Here is a 23,511-nt window from a genome sequence, read left to right as displayed (position 1 = left end):
AAGTAAAAGAACGTGTACAAAGAATAATTCTTAGCAATATAGAGCTTTCTGGATGTAGTATAATAAGTGATGGATGGTCTAATGTGCAAAGAAAACCATTAATTAATATAATGGTTATTTCACCTAGAGGTGAGACTTTCATCCGTGCCGTGGATTCAGCTGATTCAATCAAAACTGGGGCTTACATTGCTCAAGTCATTAGCTGTGTGATAGAGGAAGTGGGTGCCAAAAATGTAGTCCAAGTCGTCATGGACAATGCAAAAATTTGTAAAAATGCATCCAAAATCCTACAGCGACAATATCCACATATTTTTCCGGTAGGCTGTAATACTCATAGTTTGAATCTTATATTAAAAGATTGGTATAAATCTGATGATACCAAATGGTTTGCCTCAATCGTCGACACTGCTCGCCAGCTTGTGAAATTCATGCTCAAGAGACAAAGAGTGTTAGATATTTTTCGACCTCGCATGTCAGTTATGTTAAAGCTTCCAGCGGAGACTAGGTTTTGCACTCACTTTTACATTTTTGAATCTCTTCTTAGAAATAAAGATGCAGTTTGCGAAACATTTACATGCATGGCATTTCATGACTGGGAGAACATTCAACTTGAAAAAGTGAAAGATAAAATCAAAGTCTTGAAGGGAGCGCTTACGAGAAGAAGTTGGTGGAACAGTGTGATGGATGCATACCATGTAATGATGCCTGTTATATATGCTGTACGAAGTCTTGATCAAAGAGCGCCTAATCTCGGAAAAGCATGGATGCAATGGTGGACTGTCCAGCGGAGTTTGGAGTGTCCTGAGAAATTAGAGCATTCAGCGGTGGAAAAGCAATGGCGTGTACCATTCTCCAGTAGACAAAGAAAAGTTCTATTGAAGTACTTTCATGCTAGATGGATTGGAGCGCATTCACCACTACACAGTGTTGCTTACATGTTAGATCCTGAATATTGGAATATGGATTTGATGTCCAACGTTGAGGTGGTGCAAGATTTTTATAAAGTGGTAAACACTTTCTATAATAATGATGATGATCGTGTACAGTGCATAAAGGAGATGACCTCATTTCGATTGAAAGAGGGTTTATTTTCCAACTCCCTTGTTCAACAAATGGCTAAAGAGCAACCTGCATGGAAGTGGTGGATGATGAATGGTGGTGAGCATTATGCTTTATTGCGCAACCTTGCGATGAAGGTTCTAAGTCAGTGCTCTTCAAACTCAGGCTCAGAAAGAAACTGGAGCATGTACAAATATATTCACAGTACTATTCGCAATTGACTTCTTGCAGATCGAGCAGATAAACTTGTTTACATGTATTGCAATGAAAAGATCTTGCGAGACATTGAAAGCGAAGAGTATGAAGAAGATATGCCCAGATGGATGTACAATTGTGATAATGTAGTAGACGAGAACTTTGATGTTGGATGCACGTTGTGCACCACCCTTGAGATAGAAGACAATTTAGACATTGACTTAGATGAGCTTAATTTAGCAGACGAGAGAGTAAACGGTGAAAGAATTTTGGAGCAAGATACTGACATAGAGGAAGAAGTCACTTCATTAATTTCATAAAAAGTACTTGTACAAATGATCGTATTTGGAGAAATTATCAATACAAAAGTAGGATTTGTTTTTCTTAGCTTTCGTCTTGAAATAAATTACGAATTGCACTAGGAGTTGCATCTAAAGGTCCTGGTGGTTTATATTCGCTAGCCATGCCGAACACTGTATAAATACCTTGATTTATTGGGACACTGCACAATGCACATGTGGAAGTATTTTGCATTTGCCTCACTAAACATATTAAGTGGTAGTAGTGTCCACAGGGTAGTATATACTGGCCGCTCCACCCATCGAATACTTTGTAACATACAGGACATTGGGGGGTGGAGGAACTAGTAGCCTCAGCAAAAACTCCCACAAGATCAGGATGTATCAAAAAATGAGAGATGTGGTTTCCTTGGCGCACAGGAGCAATACGTGAAGAGATGCTCTGCACATCTTGGCTGATCTTTGTTAGCTGCTCTTGAATCCCTCTATTGGCCGGGGGAGGAGTTGACGCTTGAGTTAATCGGTCAGCTTCTTTCTCCTTCTCTGCTAGCTGTGCCCCTAAGCTTTCTTTGACCTTGTTTAACTCCAATCCAGCGCCCTCCACCATGAGAGCAAGTTCTTCCCTTGTGAATGTCACTGTCTCTTCACGTATGTCGTGGGTGTTGACAGTGGCCTCTCTAGAGGCGAAGTCCAACTGGAGTTTCTAGGATAAATTGAGCATATAGCATCTTAGCAAAATAGAGTGGAGCGTTGGCGTTATGGAGAGGACGACCGTACACCTCCAAGAAAATGCGGTCGGCATTAGTTTTGATATCATTGTGAGTGCAACGTGAAATCTTCCATCTTCCCTTCCAGGGATTTCATTAACGTCTTCACAATTTCGTGATCACGTTAACAAAACCTATTGTTAACATATTAAAACTTGTGATCACATTGTATATTCACATGACCTGAGAAATGACCTGCCGGAACCCACTATTCCAGTAACACCTCCGGGCTTCTATCATTCCCGGCGGGCCCGCCGGGATATAGAGTTTTCTCGGCGGGCCCGCCGGGAAAGGTAATAGCCCGGCGGGCCCGCCGGGAAAAATGAAAAACACCGGCGGGGTATTATTCTGTATATAAACACTACTCGACACCCATCGTACAACTTTTGGGAAGATAGTCCTTGTTTTGGGGGCGTGATATCTCTCCTCAAAGTACTTGTAGAGCTCTCGAGTTGCTAGAAGTGTCCTCTTGGGAAGAACGTCCTTATTTTAGGGGCTGTCGTCTTTCCTTGTAGGCACTCCTAAGGCTATTGGGCCACTCGTCCTTAGTTCTTTGAACTGGGGGCAGGGTGTGGTTCGTAGCTAATACTTGCGGAGATTTAGGGACAAATTTGGAGTCATTCAGCTTTGCATTTGAGCCACGTACGTAATCTACCTCATTCTGCTTTATGAATGGTTTGATGGAGCCAAGAGTCCTGCTTAGGGTCTTGTATTGGCTCTTGATACTTGATATAGTTTAGAGTAGACAAGGGTCTATTGTCCTATACTAGAGTATTGGGCAAGCATAGATCTTTGATTTTTTTTGTGAATGTTAGAGAAGGTCTATTGTCCTATACTAGAGTATTGGGCAAGCATAGATCTTTGATTGTGTAAAGTATCCTTAATTGGGTACAAAAGGCATCCTTCATTGGGGGTGCAATGTGCATGATAGTTTCGAAGTAGTTTTGTAGTAAGACCTTGCAAGATAGTTTGAAATAGTTTTGTGTTATGTGATGATCTTTTGTATTTGTCAAGATAGTTTCGAAGTACTTTGTCTACAGATGTATGTTTTGTTATACGTGAGTGATTTGTTGTTTTTTCATTTGTGTATTCATTGTTATATGCTTGGTTGAATAGGTTATTTGTTGAGATGGAGGACAATGTTGGATCCAGTGATACCTCCAATAGAGTCCAAATTTCAAATAGCAGGAAAAAAAAGGCACCTGGGATAGAGTGGCAATATGCAATTAACGTTGGTGATCGATTCATAGATTGGGAGTGTAAGCTATGCCATGCAGTAAAATCAGGCGGGGCGCCTCGACTAAGAGAACACTTTTTAGGCGGACCGAAGAAAAAGTCATGTACCCACCCCTCTGCACCTATAGTGGCCAAACGCATAAGAGAAGAAATTCAAAAGAAAGATTCAAGAAAACATGACACTCCTACCGTTAATGTATCAAGGCAGCAAGAACACTGTTGTTCTAATCATCAAACTCCCGCTACATCGCCTACTTGTACCCCGAACGGCAATATGCAGCCAGAAAGTAATCTACCCAGTGCATCTTCTTGCAAGCAAAACTTTGACGTAGGAAATATACCCATGCGTCAAACTTCATTGCAAGAAAGCCTACGTCAAGGTCGACTCGATGATGCACAACTCGTCCTTGCTAAAGCGATTTACTTTTCTGGGAGTGCTATGATGATGGTGGACAGTGAGCATTGGAAGAGAGCATGGAAGAAAATTGGTGAGTTTGGACCAGGGTTTTCACCGCCTACGTACCATGCTATGCGAAATGATCTATTAGAGAAATGTTATGCGCAGGTAAAAGAACGTGTACAAAGAATAATTCTTAGCAATATAGAGCTTTCTGGATGTAGTATAGTAAGTGATGGATGGTCTAATGTGCAAAGAAAACCATTAATTAATGTAATGGTTATTTCACCTTGAGGTGAGACTTTCATCCGTGCCGTGGATTCAGCTGGTTCAATCAAAACTGGGGCTTACATTGCTCAAGTCATTAGCTCTGTGATAGAGGAAGTGGGTGCCAAAAATGTAGTCCAAGTCGTCATGGACAATGCAAAAAATTGTAAAAATGCATCCAGAATCCTACAGCGACAATATCCACATATTTTTCCGGTAGGCTGTAATACTCATAGTTTGAATCTTGTATTAAAAGATTGGTATAAATCTGATGATACCAAATGGTTTGCCTCAATCGTCGACACTGCTCGCCAGCTTGTGAAATTCATGCTCAAGAGACAGAGAGTTTTGGATATGTTTCGACCTCGCATGTCAGTTATGTTAAAGCTTCCAGCGGAGACTAGGTTTTGCACTCACTTTTACACTTTTGAGTCTCTTCTTAGAAATAAAGATGCAGTTTGTGAAACATTTACATGCATGGCATTTCATGACTGGGAGAACACTCAACTTGAAAAAGTGAAAGAGAAAATCAAAGTCTTGAAGGGAGCGCTTACGAGAAGAAGTTGGTGGAACAGTGTGATGGATGCATACCATGTAATGATGCCTGTTATGTATGCTGTACGAAGCCTTGATCAAAGAGCGCCTAATCTCGGAAAAGCATGGATGCAATGGTGGACTGTCCAGCGGAGTTTGGGGTGTCCTGAGAAATTAGAGCATTCAGTGGTGGAAAAGCAATGGCGTGTACCATTCTCTAGTAGACAAAGAAAAGTTCTGTTGAAGTACTTTCATGCTAGATGGATTGGAGCGCATTCACCACTGCACAGTGCTGCTTACATGTTAGATCCTGAATATTGGAATATGGATTTGATGTCCAACGTTGAGGTGGTGCAAGATTTTTATAAAGTGGTAAACACTTTCTATAATAATGATGATGATCGTGTATAGTGCATAAAGGAGATGACCTCATTTCGGTTGAAAGAGGGTTTATTTTCCAACTCCCTTGTTCAACAAATGGCTAAAGAGCAACCTACATAGAAGTGGTGGATGATGAATGGTGGTGAGCATTATGCTTTATTGCGCAACCTTGCGATGAAGGTTCTAAGTCAGTGCTCTTCAAACTCAGGCTCAGAAAGAAACTGGAGCATGTATGTGAGATCCCTGTTCCCACCGCGCAACGGATTCGGGGTACTAGCAGCGGAAGTAGCACTTCTTGCGCGAGGCAGGGTCCCACACTCGGGCCTCGTCCACGGATATCCGGACAAAAGACTAATCCGTCGGTTTTTCCAAAACCAGACCCGGAAAAACTTCCCTTATCCGGAAAGCACGGGCGATTCCACCAGGATAATTTTTACTCTAACGTAGTCAAAACTCTTACTGATCAAACAGATCCGACTGCATCTATAAAGATACTTGGTCGGATCAAGGAAGAAACTTGCACTTGGATCATTGGGATCAACGCTTTTTTCCCCACCAAGGAGGCACAGCCGTTGATTCCTATCCATAGAACAATTACTATCCGGGATTTACTTTATCTATCGTAATAACAGAAATTGAGTCTCGATTTACGGATCCATCAGTCCAGCCTAACCCCATCCGATCCCATGGGTTAGCCAACCGCCCAACCACTGTAGTGATGGGATCCAATTTGGAATTTGGTTAGGTTTTGTCCCGGGTACCAAGGAAAAGAGTTCCAAGGCCCCCTAGCCGGAATTTCATGCAAACATAAAACTAGCCACACCACTTACACACCCAATATGAAAATTGCCTTTTTCTTAGCATCAGCTAAGAAAAAGGCAAACTAGCCACACCACTTACACACCCAATATGAAAATTGCCTTTTTCTTAGCATCAGCTAACTTTAAAACAATCCTTTAATGAAACCATAGTACCACTAATCACAATCTCCCAAATTATCCAGTTGATTCATAATTTCCCATCATTCCTTCATCAGAGTATCTATGGTATCATTGGCAACTAGAACGTTCACCACCTGTCCACACAGGGGCCGTTTCAATAGTTCCTAGCCCATAATACTCAACAATATAATCACTTATCAAGATGGACTCTCGTTGAAGATCAGCAAGATCAACCAACAGATCCATATAAAAGAGCCATGGACTCATCCGTTGAGGACCAGCAAGGTCAGTCAACCAGATCCATGCCCGGTTCCAGAAAACAACTCTTACTCCTTGTTCCAATATCTTCCTCGACGCACGCGTGGGTATCCTGGGCGACCCAGAGCCCGAGCACCGTATGGTCAGCACCCTCTAGGATCCTTCGCAGGTGACCTAGCGCTTCACTCATAGGCCGCTTCCTTGGTCCCTCATCCACCGTACCGGAAGCTCACCATTTTAATCGAACCGAGGCTGGTCAAGACCTCGGCCGACCTTGCTACGCGAGACGTCCTCCATTGACTCTCCGTCAGCAGTTGCAACTTTATCAGTTAGGTCTCCACGACCTTAATCACAAGACGGTCAAAATGCTTTCCCAGCATTCTTGACATAAAACAGCCATTTACAAACAGCATTTACAAACAGTTTACGAATACAATTTCTATATTAACTCTCATTTTTCCACATTATCCCTCATGCAATCCACATTACTTATTCCACATTTCATTTATATGTGTACTCATCCAATCATATCATTTTCCATCTCTTCACTTCAGATTCCTTCACATCACATATCATATATTCACATCCATATCCACATCCATACATCCACATCCACATCCACATTCACATCCATACATCCACATCTACATGCTTATCTCCATTTTCACATCCTCATTTATACATCCACATCCCATATCCACATTCATACATACACATCCATATCCACATCCATATCCGCATTCATACATACACATCCATATCCACATCCACATGCATACATTCATTATCACGTCCTCATTCATACATCCACATCCACATACATACATACATACATCCACATCCACATCCACATTCTCATTCACATCTATACATCCATATCTACATGCACATTCACATCCATACATCCACATCTATATCCTCATTCACATCCATACATCCACATTCATGCATCCACATCTACATGCCTACATCCATACATACACATCCACATTTACATCCATGCATCCACATCCACATCCTCATTCACATCCATACATCCACATTCATACATCCACATCCACATCCACATTCACATCCATACATCCACATCTACATGCTTATCTCCATTTTCACATCCTCATTTATACATCCACATCCCATATCCACATTCATACATACACATCCATATCCACATCCACATGCATACATACATCCACATCCACATTCCCATTCACATATATACATCCATATCTACATGCACATTCACATCCATACATCCACATCTATATCCTCATTCACATCCATACATCCACATTCATGCATCCACATCTACATGCTTATCTCCATTTTCACATCCTCATTTATACATCCACATCCCATATCCACATTCATACATACACATCCATATCCACATCCACATGCATACATACATCCACATCCACATTCCCATTCACATATATACATCTTTATCTACAAGTACATTCACATCCATACATCCACATCTATATCCTCATTCACATCCATACATCCACATTCATGCATCCACATCTACATGCATACATCCATACATCCATATCCACATCCACATTTACATCCATGCATCCACATCTACATCCTCATTCACATCCATACATCCACATTCATACATCCATACATCCACATTCATACATCCACATCCACATCCACATTCACATCCATACATCCACATTCATACATCCACATCCACATCCATACATCCACATTCATACATCCACATCCACATCCACATTCACATCCATACATCCACATTCATACATCCACATCCACATCCACATGCATCTTATCATATCTTATCACTTCCCATATCTTTTATGCATACCTCTATGCATGAAATTCAATTATGCTAAAAGTAACACTTTTATAATAAAATATTCAACTTTTATGCATACCTCTATGCATGAAATCCAATATGATAAAAGTAACACTTTTGATATAAAAAAATTATCCTTTATGCATACTTCTATGCATGAAAATTAAAAATGATAAAAGTATCACTTTTGATATAAAAATTTTCCTTTATGCATACTTCTATGCATGAAAAATTAAAAAATGATAAAAGTAACACTTTTGATATAAAATTTTTTCCTTTATGCATACTTCTATGCATGAAAATTAAAAATGATAAAAGTAACACTTTTGATATAAAAAAATTATCCTTTATGCATGATATTAAAATTCAATTTCTCCATGATTATAATGAAATTCTTTCAATTAATCTAGGATGATAATTCCTAGAATATGGTAGGAAGTCCTCTTTTTATGCTTTGAATGAAATTATTTTATGCATAATTTTTATAAAAATTTTGCCATAGCTCTGCTGCTATGACTGATAAATCTCAATTTTTTCTAAGGGATAAAGCTTATCATTAAGGAAATAATTAAAATGATCTCTAATTGGATCATTAATCTATAGTGGATTGAATCATCAATATGCATAAACTAAAAGCATAGAAAAAAGCCATTAAATTGGTCTCAAGCATAGCTTAATCTTGGTTAAGGAAAAGCTTTATGAAAAGCTTGATTTGGATTGAGAACGGGTCATGAGTATGACCATTTCTTGAGTGAGAGAGAGAATTTACATAAAAATCATTAGAATTTAAACATAAATGAAAATTAACTTCAATAGCATTTATTAACTTATGTAACTCTTCACTACTATTCAAACTTCAATAGTATTTAAAAAAAACCATACCAATTAAACTTCTCAAGCTTGAGAGGGGTTGAGAAGAGAGAAACATTGAGAAATTATAGAAAGATCAATATTCACTAATTACCTTACAACTTGCTTGATTCTTTGTTCACGGTAGAGGCCCCCAACCAATCAATTGGTTAAGTATGTTGATGGAGCCACTAATGGGGATTGAAGAAAGAGGGAAGCTCCAAAAACTAGTGAATTATTAAATGAATTCACAGTTCTTGGCTTAGGTGGAGTAGAGTAACGATGCATAAACACTATATATTTTTCAACAAGGGGGAGGCTTCTATTTATAGGAAAAATTGAGCTCCTAACCAAACAAACTGATTCTAGAATTTTCTAAATCAGTTTGGTCAATATTTGACCATTTTTAGGTCAGTTAAGCTAACTTTTTGGAACTAGACTTGAATGAGGAGAGAGGAGAGATGAAATATCTCAATTTTTATGAGTTTAAAACTCATTCAAGCATGTGAAATATGCACCTCCTTTAAAGAATTCCCCTTCCTTACATATGTGTCATAATGGAATCATTTTAATATTGCTCATAGTTTTTTACTAATAAACCTTGTACATTTTCAACTCTTCATCTTATGTGAAATATGCACCTCCTTTAAAGAATTCCCCTTCCTTACATATGTGTCATAATGGCATCATTTTAATATTGCTCATAGTTTTTTACTAATAAACCTTGTACATTTTCAACTCTTCATCTTATGTGAGCATTTACTCATTTTTGGATACCCAAAATATCTCATATTTTTAATATTGCTCATAGTTTTTTACTAATAAACCTTGTACATTTTCAACTCTTCACCTTATGTGAGCATTTACTCATTTTTGGGTATCTTCTTTTTTACAAATTTGGATTTATCTCCTCCCTACACATGGATTGATGCTATTGGTCCATAGGAACCTTAATTGGACCATAGTCTAAAGATTTCTGAAAATCTAAACCCTTAGGCTAAGGTTCTTTATACCTATTTTCAATTAATTCCAATTGCACATTGGAAAATTCTTTTTGAATTTCTGTTTCAGGGGAACTCATCTGAATTAGAAGAGATATTTTTCTATCCAAAAATATTCAAAATCTGAATATTCTCTCTCTAGAATATTTTTCTCTCTCTAGGCTAAAACAGATAGAAACAAGGTCTTTATATTTCTGAAGAGGGATTGATTACAGGGAAAGATACTAGACATCAAAAAGGGGTTGGGGAGGAATCTTACATTCTACCCCACTTAAAAAATGCGAGATGTCCTCATCTCGCAAACTGGGATAATTTCGCAAGATGCACGAATATGAGACTTAGAGAAAAATTTTAATCAAGATTAACCACCAAGAAACGTCTTAAAGAGAGCAAGATTCAAAATAAGAACAAGATTTAAACTTTATTCATTCTCAGAACTTATACAGTAAAGATAGAAGAACTCTTTACACTTCCATAAGCCCGTCCATCATATGATCACAAAAGCAGTCCTCACAAGCTGCACAAGTATAAGGTAACTCATCTATGGGAATAATTCTGTTGGTTATTGCTGCACCTATCTCAGTGGTATGAGGTGATCTAACAAAAGGACCTCTGAGAGGCAAGCCAAAAACGGGATAAAGGCATATCTTCTCATGAGGAAGAAAACATGCCAGTAAGAAGACCCGCTCAGAAAACCCAAGATGCCTTGATCTCATGACACAGTAATATCGGGGACCCAAACCCAAAGCTTCAATAACCATGGCCAAGCGGACATTGTTACGAAAGTGCTGCTGACCCCAGGGTGTTACCCTAGTTATGTTTTGATAGGTCCGCCATTTGGTTTGCGCTACAGAAGTTCCCAAGTGAGGGAAAAGTGAGCGCTCATACTGCTCTATAAAATCCTTCTTCACAGATTCACTTGCGTCTTGAAGGTGAGGAATCATTATGGATAAAACTAGTTCTTGTTGCCAAGCCATGAAGGAGATTAAGAAAGAAAGGAGATCGATAGAAGTAAGATTACTGTGAGCGACAAGTAAAAGTTACGACTTATATAAAGGAAGGAGCTAGCGTAACTTAGAAGCCAACGGTAACTTGCCACTGAAGTTTTACCGTCTTTCCATGATTTGGGTTTGACACATTTTTCTATAGAAGGCATTAAGAATTTTGAGATGAAGAGATAAAAGAAGCTTGTAGGCTAAGTCACCTACTTTCATTGAATTCAGATATAAGGCTCACAATATCTGGGGGATAACTTCATATACTCCCCAAGAGATAAAGAACTTCTTTTGGGCCGTACTCGAATGAAGACCAAAACCTTGATATCCAAAACATCGATTCTCACTTCTGAACTCATTGTTCTGAATCCTTAAAACAGGTGGGACTCTTGAGAAGTATTCTAGGAAAAGGGTCTTCCTTTGTTAAACAGAACTTTCTTTTATTTTAGAGAGGGAATAATTATAAGATCAGAAAGGGAGATTCTTACTCCTGTATACCTCGAAGGCTGGGGAGGAATCTTACATTCTACCCCACTTAAAAAGTGCGAGATGTCCTCATCTCGCAAGGTAGAGGACAACTCTTTTTCTTAACATCCAATTTTATTTTGGGGTTCCTTATATTCTGGTCAACCCAACAGAACACTGGGATAAATATCCCTTATATAGAACTCATCATTAATATTCAGATCATATCATTCATATCTTTAACATGATAATGGTCCATTAGACCGAAAAATTTCCTTCTGAACATTCCTCCACGGGAATTTCAGTCAAGCAAGTTCTCAATTTGTCATCCCTTAACTTGATCTACTGATCAAGTGTTAACAGTAACAATTTGACAGCACAACCCACTAATCCCATAGTGATTTGTTGAATTCATTATCATCATTCCAGTTATGAATATCATCACTGGGACTCGTCCCATTCATCCTCATTGTGGTTTTGTTCAGATTTTTATATTTCAACTAATTTCAGAAATCATCATTTTTCAATCAGAATTTTCAACCAGAATCCAATTCAATTCATCAATTCTCAGACAGAATTAAAAATCATATCAACCACATTCGAATTCATCATCTGGATAGCATTAACGCTTATAATTTCAAGTCTTAGATTTACTCGTATATACTGTCAGTAAAGAGCTGCAGTACACTCTCGGTATATACGGGTAGTCGTGGCTCTTGGAATTATAAGGTAAATACCATCATGTCTAGGCCTCAAGCAAGTCAGGGATTCTATATAATTGCAGTACTTCTATCTGAAGACCCAATTACCAAATTACGAATTTCAGTTTGAATATCAAATTGTATGAATTATATCACACAATTACAACCTTTTTGTGTTTCTACATAAATTTTTGACATATTTGTCTTCTCAGTTGATCTTTATTAACCAATTCGCTCTGATACCAACTGTGAGATCCCTGTTCCCACCGCGCAATGGATTCGGGGTACTAGCAGCGGAAGTAGCACTTCTTGCGCGAGGCAGGGTCCCACACTCGGGCCTCGTCCACGGATATCCGGACAAAAGACTAATCCGTCGGTTTTTCCAAAACCAGACCCGGAAAAACTTCCCTTATCCGGAAAGCACGGGCGATTCCACCAGGATAATTTTTACTCTAACGTAGTCAAAACTCTTACTGATCAAACAGATCCGACTGCATCTATAAAGATACTTGGTCGGATCAAGGAAGAAACTTGCACTTGGATCATTGGGATCAACGCTTTTTTCCCCACCAAGGAGGCACAGCCGTTGATTCCTATCCATAGAACAATTACTATCCGGGATTTACTTTATCTATCGTAATAACAGAAATTGAGTCTCGATTTACGGATCCATCAGTCCAGCCTAACCCCATCCGATCCCATGGGTTAGCCAACCGCCCGACCACTGTAGTGATGGGATCCAATTTGGAATTTGGTTAGGTTTTGTCCCGGGTACCAAGGAAAAGAGTTCCAAGGCCCCCTAGCCGGAATTTCATGCAAACATAAAACTAGCCACACCACTTACATACCCAATATGAAAATTGCCTTTTTCTTAGCATCAGCTAAGAAAAAGGCAAACTAGCCACACCACTTACACACCCAATATGAAAATTGCCTTTTTCTTAGCATCAGCTAACTTTAAAACAATCCTTTAATGAAACCATAGTACCACTAATCACAATCTCCCAAATTATCCAGTTGATTCATAATTTCCCATCATTCCTTCATCAGAGTATCTATGGTATCATTGGCAACTAGAACGTTCACCACCTGTCCACACAGGGGCCGTTTCAATAGTTCCTAGCCCATAATACTCAACAATATAATCACTTATCAAGATGGACTCTCGTTGAACATCAGCAAGATCAACCAACAGATCCATATAAAAGAGCCATGGACTCATCCGTTGAGGACCAGCAAGGTCAGTCAACCAGATCCATGCCCGGTTCCAGAAAACAACTCTTACTCCTTGTTCCAATATCTTCCTCGACGCACGCGTGGGTATCCTGGGCGACCCAGAGCCCGAGCACCGTATGGTCAGCACCCTCTAGGATCCTTCGCAGGTGACCTAGCGCTTCACTCATAGGCCGCTTCCTTGGTCCCTCATCCACCGTACCGGAAGCTCACCATTTTAATCGAACCGAGGCTGGTCAAGACCTCGGCCGACCTTGCTACGCGAGACGTCCTCCATTGACTCTCCGTCAGCAGTTGCAACTTTATCAGTTAGGTCTCCACGACCTTAATCACAAGACGGTCAAAATGCTTTCCCAGCATTCTTGACATAAAACAGCCATTTACAAACAGCATTTACAAACAGTTTACGAATACAATTTCTATATTAACTCTCATTTTTCCACATTATCCCTCATGCAATCCACATTACTTATTCCACATTTCATTTATATGTGTACTCATCCAATCATATCATTTTCCATCTCTTCACTTCAGATTCCTTCACATCACATATCATATATTCACATCCATATCCACATCCATACATCCACATCCACATCCACATTCACATCCATACATCCACATCTACATGCTTATCTCCATTTTCACATCCTCATTTATACATCCACATCCCATATCCACATTCATACATACACATCCATATCCACATCCATATCCGCATTCATACATACACATCCATATCCACATCCACATACATACATACATACATCCACATCCACATCCACATTCTCATTCACATCTATACATCCATATCTACATGCACATTCACATCCATACATCCACATCTATATCCTCATTCACATCCATACATCTACATTCATGCATCCACATCTACATGCCTACATCCATACATACACATCCACATTTACATCCATGCATCCACATCCACATCCTCATTCACATCCATACATCCACATCCACATCCACATTCACATCCATACATCCACATCTACATGCTTATCTCCATTTTCACATCCTCATTTATACATCCACATCCCATATCCACATTCATACATACACATCCATATCCACATCCACATGCATACATACATCCACATCCACATCCACATTCCCATTCACATATATACATCCATATCTACATGCACATTCACATCCATACATCCACATCTATATCCTCATTCACATCCATACATCCACATTCATGCATCCACATCTACATGCTTATCTCCATTTTCACATCCTCATTTATACATCCACATCCCATATCCACATTCATACATACACATCCATATCCACATCCACATGCATACATACATCCACATCCACATTCCCATTCACATATATACATCTTTATCTACAAGTACATTCACATCCATACATCCACATCTATATCCTCATTCACATCCATACATCCACATTCATGCATCCACATCTACATGCATACATCCATACATCCACATCCACATCCACATTTACATCCATGCATCCACATCTACATCCTCATTCACATCCATACATCCACATTCATACATCCATACATCCACATTCATACATCCACATCCACATCCACATTCACATCCATACATCCACATTCATACATCCACATCCACATCCATACATCCACATTCATACATCCACATCCACATCCACATTCACATCCATACATCCACATTCATACATCCACATCCACATCCACATGCATCTTATCATATCTTATCACTTCCCATATCTTTTATGTATACCTCTATGCATGAAATTCAATTATGCTAAAAGTAACACTTTTATAATAAAATATTCAACTTTTATGCATACCTCTATGCATGAAATCCAATATGATAAAAGTAACACTTTTGATATAAAAAAATTATCCTTTATGCATACTTCTATGCATGAAAATTAAAAATGATAAAAGTAACACTTTTGATATAAAAAATTTTCCTTTATGCATCCTTCTATGCATGAAAATTAAAAATGATAAAAATAACACTTTTAATATAAAAAAATTATCCTTTATGCATACTTCTATGCATGAAAATTAAAAATGATAAAAGTATCACTTTTGATATAAAAATTTTCCTTTATGCATACTTCTATGCATGAAAAATTAAAAAATGATAAAAGTAACACTTTTGATATAAAATTTTTTCCTTTATGCATACTTCTATGCATGAAAATTAAAAATGATAAAAGTAACACTTTTGATATAAAAAAATTATCCTTTATGCATGATATTAAAATTCAATTTCTCCATGATTATAATGAAATTCTTTCAATTAATCTAGGATGATAATTCCTAGAATATGGTAGGAAGTCCTCTTTTTATGCTTTGAATGAAATTATTTTATGCATAATTTTTATAAAAATTTTGCCATAGCTCTGCTGCTATGACTGATAAATCTCAATTTTTTCTAAGGGATAAAGCTTATCATTAAGGAAATAATTAAAATGATCTCTAATTGGATCATTAATCTATAGTGGATTGAATCATCAATATGCATAAACTAAAAGCATAGAAAAAAGCCATTAAATTGGTCTCAAGCATAGCTTAATCTTGGTTAAGGAAAAGCTTTATGAAAAGCTTGATTTGGATTGAGAACGGGTCATGAGTATGACCATTTCTTGAGTGAGAGAGAGAATTTACATAAAAATCATTAGAATTTAAACATAAATGAAAATTAACTTCAATAGCATTTATTAACTTATGTAACTCTTCACTACTATTCAAACTTCAATAGTATTTAAAAAAAAACCATACCAATTAAACTTCTCAAGCTTGAGAGGGGTTGAGAAGAGAGAAACATTGAGAAATTATAGAAAGATCAATATTCACTAATTACCTTACAACTTGCTTGATTCTTTGTTCACGGTAGAGGCCCCCAACCAATCAATTGGTTAAGTATGTTGATGGAGCCACTAATGGGGATTGAAGAAAGAGGGAAGCTCCAAAAACTAGTGAATTATTAAATGAATTCACAGTTCTTGGCTTAGGTGGAGTAGAGTAACGATGCATAAACACTATATATTTTTCAACAAGGGGGAGGCTTCTATTTATAGGAAAAATTGAGCTCCTAACCAAACAAACTGATTCTAGAATTTTCTAAATCAGTTTGGTCAATATTTGACCATTTTTAGGTCAGTTAAGCTAACTTTTTGGAACTAGACTTGAATGAGGAGAGAGGAGAGATGAAATATCTCAATTTTTATGAGTTTAAAACTCATTCAAGCATGTGAAATATGCACCTCCTTTAAAGAATTCCCCTTCCTTACATATGTGTCATAATGGAATCATTTTAATATTGCTCATAGTTTTTTACTAATAAACCTTGTACATTTTCAACTCTTCATCTTATGTGAAATATGCACCTCCTTTAAAGAATTCCCCTTCCTTACATATGTGTCATAATGGCATCATTTTAATATTGCTCATAGTTTTTTACTAATAAACCTTGTACATTTTCAACTCTTCATCTTATGTGAGCATTTACTCATTTTTGGATACCCAAAATATCTCATATTTTTAATATTGCTCATAGTTTTTTACTAATAAACCTTGTACATTTTCAACTCTTCACCTTATGTGAGCATTTACTCATTTTTGGGTATCTTCTTTTTTACAAATTTGGATTTATCTCCTCCCTACACATGGATTGATGCTATTGGTCCATAGGAACCTTAATTGGACCATAGTCTAAAGATTTCTGAAAATCTAGACCCTTAGGCTAAGGTTCTTTATACCTATTTTCAATTAATTCCAATTGCACATTGGAAAATTCTTTTTGAATTTCTGTTTCAGGGGAACTCATCTGAATTAGAAGAGATATTTTTCTATCCAAAAATATTCAAAATCTGAATATTCTCTCTCTAGAATATTTTTCTCTCTCTAGGCTAAAACAGATAGAAACAAGGTCTTTATATTTCTGAAGAGGGATTGATTACAGGGAAAGATACTAGACATCAAAAAGGGGTTGGGGAGGAATCTTACAATGTATAAATATATTCATAGTACTATTCGCAATCGACTTCTTGCAGATCGAGCAGATAAACTTGTTTACATGTACTGCAATGAAAAGATCTTGCGAGACATCGAAAGCGAAGAGTATGAAGAAGATATGCCCAGATGGATGTACAATTGTGAAGATGTAGTAGACGAGAACTTTGATGTTGGACGTACGTTGTGCACCACCCTTGAGATAGAAGACAATTTAGACATTGACTTAGATGAGCTTAATTTAGCAGACGAGAGAGTAAACGGTGAAAGAATTTTGGAGCAAGATACTGACATAGAGGAAGAAGTCACTTCATTAATTTAATAAAAAGTACTTGTACAAATGATCGTATTTGGAGAAATTATCAATACAAAAGTAGGATTTGTTTTTCTTAGCTTTCGTCTTGAAATAAATTACGAATTGCACTAGGAGTTGCATCTAAAGGTCCTGGTGGTTTATATTCGCTAGCCATGCCGAACACTGTATAAATACCTTGATTTATTGGGACATTGCACAATGCACATGTGGAAGTATTTTGCATTTGTCTCACTAAACATATTAAGTGGTAGTAGTGTCCACATGGTAATATATACTGGCCGCTCCACCCATCGAATACTTTGTAACATACAGGACATTGGGGGGTGGAGGAACTTGTAGCCTCAGCAGAAACTCCCACAAGATCAGGATGTATCAAAAAATGAGAGATGTGGTTTCCTTGGCGCACAGGAGCAATACGTGAAGAGATGCTCTGCACGTCTTGGCTGATCTTTGTTAGCTGCTCTTGAATCCCTCTATTGGCTGGGGGAGGAGTTGACGCTTGAGTTAATCGGTCAGCTTCTTTCTCCTTCTCTGCTAGCTGTGCCCCTAAGCTTTCTTTGACCTGGTTTAACTCCAGTCCGGCGCCCTCCACCATGAGAGCAAGTTCTTCTCTTGTGAATGTCACTGTCTCTTCACGTATGTCGTGGGTGTTGACAGTGGCCTCTCTGGAGGCGAAGTCCACTGGAGTTTCCAGTATAAAGTGAGCATATAGCATTTTAGCAAAATACAGTGGAGCGTCGGCGTTATGGAGAGGACGGCCGTACACCTCCAAGAAAATGCGCTCGGCATTAGTTTTGATATCATTGTGAGTGCAACGAGAAATCTTCCATCTTCCCTTCTTAATCTCGCCATCTGGACATGGCCATATTTCCTTTATCATCTCTGTGGTTACCCATTTGTTTATGTCTTTCCATTGGGCATAAGTTGGATTTATCTATTTCGATAATCTGCACGCTGTTCTTGTAGCTTCGCGGGCTGTCAGGCCATGTGCAAGGGCCTTCATTCGCTCGTAAGACTTCTTGGCTAACTCCTGATGCTCGTTCGCTTGCGCCTGCTCCATATCTGCATGAACGTAAACGACTTTAGGATTTTAATGAACTCTAAAGATCAACGTAAGATAAATTGACCATTACTCTCAAAATCTTGAAGTCAAACACAACGAGAGGAGATATGTATTGCAAAGACTCGATGAGAAATATCCACTTGACTCCAAAAACACTTCAAACAATGCTCGCACATCAAATTTTGAAGAGAAAACATAAACTTAAACACCAGAAGAGGAGAGAGATATTGCAAAGACTCAATGAAGAGAGAAACAAAATTTTGAAACATTGGACACATCAAATTTTGAAGAGAGAAACAAAATTTTGAAACATTGGACACATCAAATTTTCAGATTCCTGAAACTTCATCTCTTGATACTGTATCATTACAAAGTCGGGGTGAATGCCACCGATAGCTCTACAAGAGGACGTTGTGCCCTCGTAGGGTCAGTATTTAGTGACCTAAAAAATTCAACTACTTGCAAAATTGATTTTTGCTCATCGCGATTAGGCAGAAACATCCAATTTTTGACTCTATGAATAATAGTATCCATGGTAACTTTGTCATGGGAACTATTATCCATCCACAACTCTTGCACTTTCTTCCAAAAGTTATATAAAGTTTGTAATAAATATCCCAAGGCAAAAACATCAGATGCAGGAGTGTATGCATCTGCCAAAAATGGATCATAAAGCTCTGGGGCTATCCACGGCCGTTTATTTCGCTCTCTGTCTGCGTAGGAGACTGCCTGTGCCACCTTCTCCGGGTTCTTGTCTGCTTCAAAAACAAAATTGAGAGACACCCGTTTTTTGGGCGCTCTCAGCAGCAACCCCCAATCGATAATACCTATGCGTGGCTTTAGCTCTTTTGTATAATCCAACACTACATTAAAAGGATGTAGGTCGGTATGTACAATACCTGCCATATGTGCTGCCGCTACACCTTCCACCATGGCATGCATAATATGTGGCATGTTTATTACTAACTCTTTTATTTTTGAAAGTTCCAGATGACCTAAAGGGATATTATCAGGCGGGGGTTGTCTCCATCCTCGATCCAAACGGAAAATTGCTCTTGTGAACTCACTGAATCTGAAGGGAACCTTCAGAAGAGTATCACCAAGAGCGCCGCCATTATAGTACGGGAAAATTGTGATCCAAGGAGCCTCTTTTGTAAAGGCAATGCATCGAACAATCGATGGATGTAGCACTTGCATACCCTGCTCTGCCTGGAAGCTCTCGAACTTCGCGCTGCCTTCTCCTTTGTAGTGCTTTCTGCAAAAAGTGATGTGCTCCGGTAAAAATGATATACCTTAAATTGCATACTCTTTTACTGTTCCAAACACACCGAAGCCTATTGTTCGTCCTTCGTGAAGAGCTTCGTGCAGGATGCCAATAAGATGTGTGCACATAGAATTGTAGATGGTACGATTAATGACACCTGTACCACTTGCATCTGCCTGACTGGACGTTGCAGCGACGTCCTGGGCAATTCGCACTCTTTTGGGGAGGGACTCTGCATCCAACGCCTTCATGCGCTTGCTCTTGGCCCTTTGCTCGCTCCATACAACGTCCCATAACTGTAGACGTTGCATGTTGGCTTCAGGCGGGGCAGCATCTCTAAGATCACTGCATGCTACTCGCATGCTCCCCAAAATGGTTCGTGTTATGTGCTGATGGTTGAAATCTGCTATCTTCTGTCTATCTAGCAGCTCAGCGTTGCCTCCGCTTCGAAGCCGACGCTGTGCATTTTCCCATATTTGGTCTATGAGATCTTGCATGAGTATCTCAGACTCGTTGATCTTTTTGACGACATCATCAGTACATTGTAATACCGTGATGACCGCTTCAACGCGAATTGCTCGCAGAACAATTTTGCGCTCTTCGGGAGAAAGCATGTTGATCGTCTTCGTAAATCTAGCAAATATCACTAAACACAAAAAAACAGAATATCAAACATTACTGAAATAAGCATCAAGCAAACGTGAGAGAACAGCAACAAGTATATCAATATCGTCAATGTCCATACAAAAACGGAATATCAAATAATTTTAATGAACTCAACATCATCCAATACATCATCAAACGTAGAAAACAGCAATAAGTGTATCATTACTTATCAATGATCAAACAAAAACAGAATATATCAAACAACATTACTGAACTCAACATCATGCAATACATTATCGAACGTGAGACAACCGCAACAAGCGCATTATTACTTACGAAGTGTATACATTATCGAATGAGAGAGAGAGAGAGAGGGGGAGGAAGAGAGAGAGGTGTGACAGATAGAGAGAGGAAAAATTAAATGACATTTTTTATAGTTTTGTGAGTTCCTAAAGAGAGAAAAATAATGTTTTGTAATCCTAAAGCACTCCTCATCTACATACCTATCGTGATAGAGAGAGATGTGAAGTGTATCATGAGAGAGAGAGAGAAAGAGTTGTGAAGTGTATCATTGCGAGAGAGAGAGAGAGAATTGTGAAGTGTATCATGAGAGAGAGAGAGAGAGAGAGGAGAGGAAGAGAGAGTTGTGACAGATAGAGAGAAGAAACATTAAATGACATTTTTAATGTTTTTGTGAGTTCCTAAAGAGAAAAATAATGTATTGTTTTAATTTTTAAGTAAATAGAGGGAGAAAAAAGAAATTATTAAAAATTATGTATATTTTAAGAGAAATAAAAAAAAATCATTATCTACACATCTATCGTGTTGTGAAGTGAATCATGAGAGAGATAGAGAAAGAGTTGTGAAGTGTATCATGAGAGAGAGAGGGGGATAAGAAGAGAAAGATTCATATTTTTCGAGTTACGAATCACGATATTATAAAATAAAACATTTAGACAATATGATGTAAACTTTGATCCATGAAATACTAATGCCGCGTTAGCAACCAAGTATCGCATGGATCAAACACAATAAAAACAATACAAGTCAAATCAAACAAATTTACGATATTTATTCGACCACGTTAACGATCATATGCCGAAATACGCAAGTAAATTTACGACACTTTTTCGACCGCGTTAACGATCAAATGCCGCAATATGCAAAAAACATTTTATGCACTAGCGGACGACACCAACTTGCCGTGTTAACGACAAAATGCCGCCCGATTCTATGGGAATACCAATAAGATACGAACATACACTGGCCGCGTTACCGACCATATGTCCGCATTTGACAAAGGGAAGGGAAGGGAAGGTGACATCGCCATAACGATACTATGCTTGCCGCGTTACCGACTAGTACCGCTACGGCGTGCCATACTTACCATAGGACACAGACTCGCCGCGTTACTGACTAAGTGCCCTAGGGTAAGCACCATTCCGAAGAATGGCCTTACACACACACACCAGTCGTGTGGCGGGCCACCCAAATCCTGCCGCGCATTGCGACAATGGGCGGCTGCCCGCACGAACTCACCCACACACACATCCCTCGTGTGGCGGACCACCCACATCTTGCCGCGTATTGCGACAGTGGGCGGCTGCCCGCACGAACACACCCACATACACACACACACACACACACACACACACACACACAAGTTTTCATTACCTGTGTATGCTGTCAACAATGAAATCCCAAAGGGCCCCCCGGGCCCATATATATAGAAAAATGTACCCCGCCGGGATATGTGACGACCCCTCCGGGACCCGCCGGGCAAAGCAAAAGCCCGGCGGGCCCGCCGGGGTATATCAAAATCCCGGCGGGATTTTTCCCGGTTACCAGGTCGCTTGCCACCGGCTTTTTTGTGAACATGTTAACATGTGAACATGTTAATAACATGTTCACACATGTTATTAACAAAAAAAATTTTGTGATCACGTGAATATAAAATCCCTGTTCCCTTCTTAATCTCGCCATCTGGACATGGCCATATTTCCTTTATCATCTCTGTGGTTACGCGTTTGTTTATGTCTTTCCATTGGACATAAGTTGGATTTGTCCATTTCGACAACCTGCATGCTGTTCTTGTAGCTTCGCGGGCTGTCAGGCCATGTGCAAGGGCCTTCATTCGCTCATATGCCTTCTTGGCTAACTCCTGATGCTTGTTCGCTTGCGCCTCTGCCATATCTACATGAACATAAATGACTTTAGGATTTTAATGAACTGTAAAGATCAACGTAAGATAAATTGACCATTACTCTCAAAATCTTAAAGTTAAATACCACGAGAGGAGATATGTATTGCAAAGACTCGATGAGAAATATCCACTTGACTCCAAAAATACTTCAAACAATGCGCGCACATCAAATTTTGAAGAGAAAACATAAACTTAAACACCATAAGAGGAGAGAGATATTGCAAAAACTCAATGAGATAATATTTCAAACAATGGACACATCAAATTTTGAAGAGAGAATCAAAATGCCATTCCTGAAACTTAATCTCTTGATACTGTATCATTACAAAGTTGGGGTGAATGACACCGATAGCTCTACAAGAGGACGTTGTGCCCTCGTCGTTGGGTCAGTATTTAGTGATCTAAAAAATTCAACTACTTGCAAAATTGATTTTTGCTCATCGCGATTAGGCAGAAATATCCAATTTTTGACTCTATGAATAATAGTATCCATGGTAACTTTGTCATAGGAATTATTATCCATCCACAACTCTTGTACTTTCTGCCAAAAGTCATATAAGGTTTGTAATAAATATCCCAAGGCAAAAACATCAGATGCAGGAGTGTATGCATCTGCCAAAAATGGATCATAAAGCTCCGGGGCT

Source organism: Cibotium barometz, chromosome 6, assembly GCF_041138505.1.
Source record: "Cibotium barometz isolate CiBa-2024 chromosome 6, ASM4113850v1, whole genome shotgun sequence".
Lineage (NCBI taxonomy): Eukaryota > Viridiplantae > Streptophyta > Polypodiopsida > Cyatheales > Cibotiaceae > Cibotium > Cibotium barometz.
The sequence above is the reverse complement of the archived record's forward strand: the minus strand, read 5'-3'. Positions refer to the sequence as shown.